This window comes from Pseudophryne corroboree, chromosome 11 (assembly GCF_028390025.1).
Source record: "Pseudophryne corroboree isolate aPseCor3 chromosome 11, aPseCor3.hap2, whole genome shotgun sequence".
Lineage (NCBI taxonomy): Eukaryota > Metazoa > Chordata > Amphibia > Anura > Myobatrachidae > Pseudophryne > Pseudophryne corroboree.
In genome coordinates, this window is record NC_086454.1 from 110,760,968 (window position 1) to 110,771,229 (window position 10,262).

Here is a 10,262-nt window from a genome sequence, read left to right on the forward strand (position 1 = left end):
AATGAGAGTCATGAAATATCTGTAACCACTGATAGATTCCACCTCCATTGGACCACATACGTTGGTGTGCACTAGAGCTAATGGTGTCTCTGCTCTACTAACTGACTTTGGAAATGGCGTGCGAGTTTGCTTTCCTTTTATACAGCTCTCACACATAGGTCTTTCAACGTTACTCATTTTGATCCCTGTTGCCATTCCATATAGCAGTTTCTGGACGTTGTCATATCCTAGATGACCCAGATGTTTGTGCCACAGCTCCATTGATTGGCTTGCATCAGTAGCCATCATTGCAGAACACTCCTCAGTGTCCAGGGCATGTAGGGGTATATTTACTAAAATTCATGTTTGTGCCGATTTGATGGGAGTTTAATCTCGTTTTTATCGGACATATTTTACTGCAACTTTTTGAATTCATCTATGCAAATTTACTAAGCTGTCGAGTTTTCTATTGTCGTATTTTCCGATGTCGATGTGATTCGTATTGTCGGGCAGTGTTTTACGGGAGTGATTAGTAAAACACTGCCGGACATAACACATTGAAGCCCGGCCGGATCAGTGAGATCCGTGCAGGACTTCATTGTGTACATGATGAGGTGTTTAAAGAGTTAAAAATGTAAAAAAAAAACATTGCGTGGGGTCCCCCCTCCTAAGCATAACTAGCCTCGGGCTCTTTGAGCCAGCCCAGGTTGTCAAAATACAGGGGGAAAATGACTGGGGTCCCCCTAAATTTATACAGTCAGCACTGGGCTCTGCGTCTGGTCCTGGTTCAAAAAATACAGGGAACAAAAGATGTAGGGGTCCCTTGTATTTTTCAAACCATCACCAGGCTCCACTAGCCAGAGAGATAATGCCACAGCCGGGGGACACTTTTATATAGGTCCCTGCGGCTGTGATATTACCCCCCAAACTAGTCACCCCTGGCTGGGGTACCTTGGGGGAGTGGGAACCCCTTAAATTAAGGGGTCCCCCCCTCCAGCCACCCAAGGGCGAGGGGTAAAGCCCGAGGCTGTCCCCCCAATCCATGGTCGGTGGATGGGAGGCTGATAGCCTTTGTGTAAAAAATAGAATATAGTTTTTTTGTGGTAGAACTACAAGTTCCATCATGCCTCCCCTGCAAGCTGGTACTTGGAGAACCACAAGTACCAGCATGAGGGGAAATAATGGGCCCACTGGTACCTTTAGTTCTACTACAAAAAAATACCCCCCAAAAATCACAACACACACACCGTGAAAGCCGTGAGCTTTATTTTACATACATGCACACTTACACACTCACATACTTACTTATTGTCCCAAGGCGCCCCTCAGCCCCCTTGTCCCATAGAATCCATGGTACAAGGGGATGCTCAAAATACTCACCTATTATCCTGTAACGACAAAACCTTAACCCTCGCATTAAAGGGGTTACATGTTTACACATGAAACCCCTTTTTCCGAATGCTGGGACCCCCTGTGACTACTGTCACTGGAGATCCCGCCAGCCAATCAGGGAGCGCCTCATCATGGCGCTCTCCTGATTGGCTGTGTGCTCCTTGCCTGTCAGTCAGGCTCAGCGCAGCAGCTAGAATGGAGGATTGCGGTCCTCCATTCTAGCCTATGATGGGAACTTTGCAGGCCACGGTTAACCGCAAAGTTAATTGGGGTCACTCTTGTGGTTGTTATGAATAAATCCAACAAGTACAGGCAAATTGGAAAAATAGAAATGTGGAAAAAATGTTGGCCCAACCAGGGATGAAGGGGATTTATGAACTGAATACCCTGAAACCATATGGTCATAATATTGATTTTGAAATCAAGTGGTTTTTAGATTAAATTATTATGTGGGTGGGAGGGCCCAAGGACAATTCCATCTTGCACCTTTTTTTCTTCTTATCATCATGTGCTGTTTGGGGACTATTTTTTTAAAGTGACATCATGTCTCACACTTCCGTATATGTCCAGTGGTACTACCATTTAATTCCAGTGATTTGGATGTATAATTCCAGTGATTTTGCATTTAATTCCAGTGATTTGGACGTATAATTCCAGTGATTTTGCATTTAATTATAGTGATTTGGAAGTATAATTCCAGTGATTTGGACGTATAATTCCAGTGATTTTGCCATTTAATTCCAATGATATGGACATATAATTCCAGTGATTTGGACGTATAATTCCAGTGGAAATTGTTTGTGTCACTTGGGTTAGTCATACAGCTACCTCATTGCACCTCTTCGACATCTTTGCATGAGGTGCTGTTTGGGGCCTAGATTTTGAAATGTGCCATCCTGTCTGACACTGCCGTATGAGTCCAGGGGTATTTCTGTATCAGTCCTGGGGTACTGCCATATTATTCCACCAATTGCAGAATTTTTAAAAAATGACAGGGGCGTGCTGGAGATGATGTCAGTGGACCGAACAATTGTGGCCCACTCTCGACATTCAGCCACTGCGTGACACTACTAGATGGGCCACATGTTTGTGTCGCTTAGCTTAGTCATACAGCAATCTCGGTACACCATTTTTTCTTCTTTGCATCATGTGCTGTTTGGGGCCTTTTTTATATATCTGCCCTCCTGTCTGCCACTGCAGTGCCACTCCTAGATGGGCCAATTGTTTGTGTCGCTTGGTTTAGTCATACAGCTACCTCATTGCACCTCTTCTACATCTCTGCATGAGGTGCTGTTTGGGGCCTAGTTTTTGAAAAGTTCCATCCTGTCTGACACTGCAGTGCCACTCCTAGATGGGCCAGGTGTTTGTGCCGCACACTTGTGTCGCTTAGCTTGGCCATCCAGCTACCTAATTGCACCTCTTTTTCTTCTTTGCATCATGTGCTGTTTGGGGACTCGTTTTTGAATAGTGCCATCCATGGATGGATCCAGAAGAAAATAAAAGGGGGGGGCACCATGATAGGGAAAATGTAATAGTTATATTTGCATGCACCTAAGGCACGCGTGCTCCTAGATAAAAGGTGTGGTATCACAGGGGGTGTGGTCTCACAGAATACGCCATCAGGTAATGATTGGCTGTAGGAGTGCATCCTGGTTTATTGCCAATGTTTCACCTGATGAAAAGGCTGATTGGGCCTTGAAATATATATATATATAAACACATATGTCTATGTATGTACTGTATGTATGTGTGTGTGTGTGTGTGTATATATATATATATATAAACGATCCATAGCAGTCGGCACTCCTCAACAAATAGTACAACTTCTCTCCGTGCCAGATGAAAAAACAACATAGATTCCGAGAATAACGGCACTGGAGACTGTCAGCAAATACAAATCTTGTGTTAAAAGGTAGACGTTTCGGAGCTTACACTCCGTCCTCAGTACCAAATACTTAGTAATAGTATTTGGTACTGAGGACGGAGTGTAAGCTCCGAAACGTTTAGCTTTTAATACAAGATTTGTATTTGCTGACAGTCTTCAGTGCCGTTATTCACGGAATATATATATATATATATATATATATATACAATCCTTATGTTTTACCAGCACACGGGATGCCGGCTGTCAGTATACCGACAGTGGCATCCCGTCTGTCGGAAGCGAGGTGGCGAGAACACTTGCGGGCTCGCTGCAGCACCGGTTGCTCGTTTCGCTCTCCACAGGTTATATTCACACTCGATTGGGGGCTTGGAGCAACTAACCGAGTGGGAATACCCTGCGGATATCGGGATTCCGTTTGTCGGTATTTCACCGGCTGTCGTGATTCTGGCATGTTGGTCTCTCGAACACCGGGATGCCAACAGCCGGCATTTTAACTGAACCCTATATATATATATATATATATATATATATATATACATTAGTGATGAGCGGGTTCGGATCCTCGGGATCCGAACCCCCCGAACTTCACCCTTTTTTGCACGGGTCCGAGCATACTCGGATCCTCCCGCCTTGCTCGGTTAACCCGAGCGCGCCCGAACGTCATCATCCCGCTGTCGGATTCACGCGAGATTCGTATTCTATATAAGGAGCCGCGCGTAGCCGCCATATTTCATTCGTGCATTGGAGATTATCGTGAGAGGACGTGGTTGGCGTCCTCCCAGTTTCTATGTTCAGTGGGCTGCAAATTGTGCTGCAAATATCTGTGCTCATTGTGCTGCAAGTGCAAATATCTACGTTCTCTGCCTCAAAAAACGCTCCATATCTGACTGTGCTCAGTGTGCTGCAAATATCTGTGCACAGTGTGCTAATTGATTTATTGTGGGGACTGGGGACAAGCAGTATTATATAGTAGAAGGACAGTGCAGAGTTTTGCTGACCAGTGACCAGTGACCACCAGTATTATACGTTCTTTGCCTGAAAAACACTCCATATCTGTGCTGCATTGTAGTATATAGTAGGAGGACAGTGCAGAATTTTGCTGACCACCAGTATAACTATATATATAGCAGTACGGTACAGTAGTCCACTGCTCTACCTACCTCTGTGTCGTCAAGTATACTATCCATCCATACCTGTGGTGCATTTCAGTTTTGCACAATTTACTGACCACCAGTATATACTATATAGCAGTACGGTACAGAAGACCACTGCTCTACCTACCTCTGTGTCGTCAAGTATACTATCCATCCATACCTGTGGTGCATTTCAGTTTTGCACAGTTTGCTGACCATCAGTATAACTATATATATAGCAGTACGGTACAGTAGTCCACTGCTCTACCTACCTCTGTGTCGTCAAGTATACTATCCATCCATACCTGTGGTGCATTTCAGTTTTGCACAGTTTGCTGACCACCAGTATATACTATATAGCAGTACGGTACAGAAGGCCACTGCTCTACCTACCTCTGTGTCGTCAAGTATACTATCCATCCATACCTGTGGTGCATTTCAGTTTTGCACAATTTACTGACCACCAGTATATACTATATAGCAGTACGGCACAGAAGGCCACTGCTCTACCTACCTCTGTGTCATCAAGTATACTATCCATCCATACCTGTGGTGCATTTCAGTTTTGCACAGTTTGCTGACCACCAGTATATACTATATAGCAGTACGGTACAGAAGGCCACTGCTCTACCTACCTCTGTGTCGTCAAGTATACTATCCATCCATACCTGTGGTGCATTTCAGTTTTGCACAGTTTGCTGACCACCAGTATATACTATATAGCAGTACGGCACAGAAGGCCACTGCTCTACCTACCTCTGTGTCGTCAAGTATACTATCCATCCATACCTGTGGTGCATTTCAGTTTTGCACAGTTTGCTGACCACCAGTATATAATATATAGCAGTACGGTACAGTAGGCCACTGCTCTACCTACCTCTGTGTCGTCAAGTATACTATCCATCCATACCAGTGGTGCATTTCAGTTTTGCACAGTTTGCTGACCACCAGTATATACTATATAGCAGTACGGTACAGAAGGCCACTGCTCTACCTACCTCTGTGTCGTCAAGTATACTATCCATCCATACCTGTGGTGCATTTCAGTTTTGAACAGTTTGCTGACCACCAGTATATACTATATAGCAGTACGGTACAGAAGGCCACTGCTCTACCTACCTCTGTGTCGTCAAGTATACTATCCATCCATACCTGTGGTGCATTTCAGTTTTGCACAGTTTGCTGACCACCAGTATATAATATAGAGCAGTACGGTACAGTAGGCCACTGCTCTACCTACCTCTGTGTCGTCAAGTATACTATCCATCCATACCTGTGGTGCATTTCAGTTGTGCGCATTATATATAGTAATAGGCCATTGCTGTTGATATATTACTGGCATATAATTCGACACATTAAAAAATGGAGAACAAAAATGTGGAGGGTAAACTAGGGAATGATCAAGATCCACTTCCACCTCGTGCTGAAGCTGCTGCCACTAGTCATGGCCAAGATGATGAAATGCCATCAACGTTGTCTGCCAAGGCCGATGCCCAATGTCATAGTAGAGAGCATGTAAAATCCAAAAAATAAAGCTCAGTAAAATGACCCAAAAATCTAAATCAAAATTGTCTGAGGAGAAGCGTAAACTTGCCAATGTGCCATTTACGACACAGAGTGGCAAGGAACGGCTGAGGCCCTGGCCTATGTTCAAGGCTAGTGGTTCAGCTTCACCTGAGGATGGAAGCACTCATCCTCCTGCTAGAAAACTTAAAAGAGTTAAGATGGCAAACGCACAGCAAAGAACTGTGCGTTCTTCTAATTCACAAATCCCCAAGGAGAGTCCAATTGTGTCAGTTGCGATGCCTGACCTTCCCAACACTGGACGGGAAGAGGTTGCGCCTTCCACCATTTGCACACCCCCTGCAAGTGCTGGAATGAGCACCCGCAGTCCAGTTCCTGATAGTCAAATTGAAGATGTCACTGTTGAATTACACCAGGAAGAGGATATGGGTGTTGCTGGTGCTGGGGAGGAAATTGACAAGGAGGATTCTGTGGTGAGGTAGTTTGTTTAAGTCAGGCACCCAGAGAGACACCTGTTGTCCATGGGACGAATATGGCCATTGACATGCCTGGTCAAAATACAAAAAAAAATCACCTCTTCGGTGTGGAATTATTTAAACAGAAATGCGGACAACTGGTGTCAAGCTGTGTATTGCCTTTGTCAAGCTGCAATAAGTAGGGGTAAGGACGTTAACCACCTAGGAACATCCTCCCTTATACGTCACCTGCAGCGCATTCATCAGCAGTCAGTGACAAGTTCAAAAACTTTGGATGACAGCGGTAGCAGTCCACTGACCACTAAATCCCTTCCTCTTGTAACCAAGCTCCTGCAAACCACACCACCAACTCCCTCAGTGTCAATTTCCTTCTTACACAGGAAAGACAATAGTCCTGCAGGCCATGTCACTGTCAAGTCTGACGAGTCCTCTCCTGCCTGGGATTCCTCCGATGCATCCTTGAGTGTAATGCATACTGCTGCTGGCGCTGCTGTTGTTGCTGCTGGGAGTCGATTGTCATCCCAGAGGGGTAGTTGGAAGACCACTTGTACTACTTCCAGTAAGCAATTGACTGTCCAACAGTCCTTTGCGAGGAAGATGAAATATCACAGCAGTCATCCTGCTTCAAAGCGGATAACTCAGGCCTTGGCAGCCTGAGTGGTGAGAAACATGTTTCCGGTATCCACCGTTAATTCACAGGGAACTAGAGACTTGATTGAGGTACTGTGTCCCCGGTACCAAATACCATCTAGGTTCCATTTCTCTAGGCAGGCGATACCGAAAATGTACACAGACGTCAGAAAAAGAGTCACCAGTGTCCTAAAAAATGCAGTTGTACCCAATGTCCACTTAACCACGGACATGTGGACAAGTGGAGCAAGGCAGACTCAGGACTATATGACTGTGACAGCCCACTGGGTAGATGTATTGCCTCCCGCAGAAAGAACAGCAGCGGCCGCACCAGTAGCAGCATCTCGCAAACGCCAACTCGTTCCTAGGCAGGCTACGCTTTGTATCACCGCTTTCCATAAGAGGCACACAGCTGACAACCTCTTACGGAAACTGAGGAACATCATCGCAGAATGGCTTACCCCAATAAGACTCTCCTGGGGATTTGTGACATCAGACAACGCCACCAATATTGTGCGTGCATTACATCTGGGCAAATTTCAGCACGTCCCATGTTTTGCACATACATTGAATTTGGTGGTGCAGAATTATTTAAAAAACGACAGGGGCATGCAAGAGATGCTGTCGGTGGGCCGAAGAATTGCGGGCCACTTTCGGCATTCAGCCACCGCGTGCCGAAGACTGGAGCACCAGCAAACAGTCCTGGACCTGCCCTGCCATCATCTGAAGCAAGAGGTGGTAACGAGGTGGAATTCAACCCTCTATATGCTTCAGAGGATGGAGGAGCAGCAAAAGGCCATTCAAGCCTAAACATCTGCCTACGATATAGGCAAAGGAGAGGGAATGCACCTGACTCAAGCGCAGTGGAGAATGATTTCAACGTTGTGCAAGGTTCTGCAACCCTTTGAACTTGCCACACGTGAAGTCAGTTCAGACACTGCCAGCCTGAGTCAGGTCATTCCCCTGATCAGGCTTTTGCAGAAGAAGCTGGAGAGATTGAAGGAGGAGCTAAAACTGAGCGATTCCGCTAGGCATGTGGAACTTGTGGATGGAGCCCTTAATTCGCTAAACCAGGATTCACGGGTGGTCAATCTGTTGAAATCAGAGCACTACATTTTGGCCACCGTGCTCGATCCTAGATTTAAAACCTATGTTGTATCTCTCTTTCCGGCAGACACAAGTATGCAGAGGTTCAAAGACCTGCTGGTGAGAAAATTGTCAAGTCAAGTGGAACGTGACCCGTCAACAGCTCCTCCTTCACATTCTCCCGCAACTGGGGCTGCGAGAAAAAGGCTAAGAATTCCGAGCCCACCCGCTGGCGGTGATGCAGGGCAGTCTGGAGCGAGTGCTGACATCTGGTCCGGACTGAAGGACCTGCCAACGATTACTGACATGTCGTCTACTGTCACTGCATATGATTCTGTCACCATTGAAAGAATGGTGGAGGATTATATGAGTGACCGCATCCAAGTAGGCACGTCAGACAGTCCGTACGTATACTGGCAGGAAAAAAGAGGCAATTTGGAGGCCCTTGCACAAACTGGCTTTATTTTACCTAAATTGCCCCTCCTCCAGTGTGTACTCCGAAAGAGTATTTAGTGCAGCCGCTCACCTTATCAGCATTCGGCGTACGAGGTTACTTCCAGAAAATGTGGAGAAGATGATGTTCACGAAATTAATTATAATCAATTCCTCCGTGGAGACATTCACCAGCAATTGCCTCCAGAAAGTACACAGGGACCTGAGATGGTGGATTCCAGTGGGGACGTATTAATAATCTGTGAGGAGGGGGATGTACACAGTGAAAGGGGTGAGGAATCGGACGATGAGGAGGAGGTGGACATCTTGGCTCTGTAGAGCCAGTTTGTGCAATGAGAGATTGATTGCTTCTTTTTTGGTGGGGGCCCAAACCAACCAGTCATTTCAGTCACAGTTGTGTGGCAGACCCTGTCGCTGAAATGATGGGTTTGTTAAAGTGTGCATGTCCTTTTTATACAACATAAGGGTGGGAGGGAGGGCCCAAGGACAATTCCATCTTGCACCTCTTTTTTCTTTCATTTTTCTTTGCATCATGTGCTGTTTGGGGACTATTGTTTTGAAGTGCCATCCTGCCTGACACTGCAGTGCCACTCCTAGATGGGCCAGGTGTTTGTGTCGGCCACTTGTGTCGCTTAGCTTATCCATCCAGCGACCTTGGTGCACCTTTTTTTTTCTTTGCATCATGTGCTGTTTGGGGACTATTTTTTTGAAGTGCCATCCTGTCTGACACTGCAGTGCCACTCCTAGATGGGCCAGGTGTTTGTGTCGGCCACTTGGATCGCTTAGCTTAGCCATCCAGCGACCTTGGTGCACCTCTTTTTTTCTTTGTATCATGTGCTGTTTGGGGACTATTTTTTAAATCTGCCATCCTGTCTGACACTGCAGTGCCACTCCTAGATGGGCCAGGTGTTTGTGTCGGCCACTTGGATCGCTTAGCTTAGTCACTCAGCTACCTCATTGCGCATCTTTTTTCTTTGCATCATGTGCTGTTTGGGGACTATTTTTTTGAAGTGCCATCCTGTCTGACACTGCAGTGCCACTCCTAGATGGGCCAGGTGTTTGTGTTGGCCACTTGGGTCGCTTAGCTTAGCCATCTAGCGACCTTGGTGCACCTCTTTTTTTCTTTGCATCATGTGCTGTTTTGGGACTAATTTTTTTAAGTGCCATCCTGTCTGACACTGCAGTGCCACTCCTAGATGGGCCAGGTGTTTATTCATCCAGCGACCTCGGTGCAAATTTTAGGACTAAAAATAATATTGTGAGGTGTGAGGTGTTCAGAATAGACTGAAAATGAGTGGAAATTATGGTTATTGAGGTTAATAATACTATGGGATCAAAATGACCCCCAAATTCTATGATTTAAGCTGTTTTTGAGGGTTTTTTGTAAAAAAACACCCGAATCCAAAACACACCCGAATCCGCCAAAAAATTTTCAGGGAGGTTTTGCCAAAACGCGTCCGAATCCAAAACACGGCCGCGGAACTGAATCCAAAACCAAAACCCGAAAAATTTCCGGTGCACATCACTAATATACATACATACATATATAGTGTGTGTGTGTGTATATATACAGTATATATAGATACATATGCTGTGTGTATATATATATATATATATATATGTGTGTGCGTGTGTGTATGTATATATATATATGTATATGTACACATTCAAAGATACACACCCATGGAAACCCCCCTAAATAAA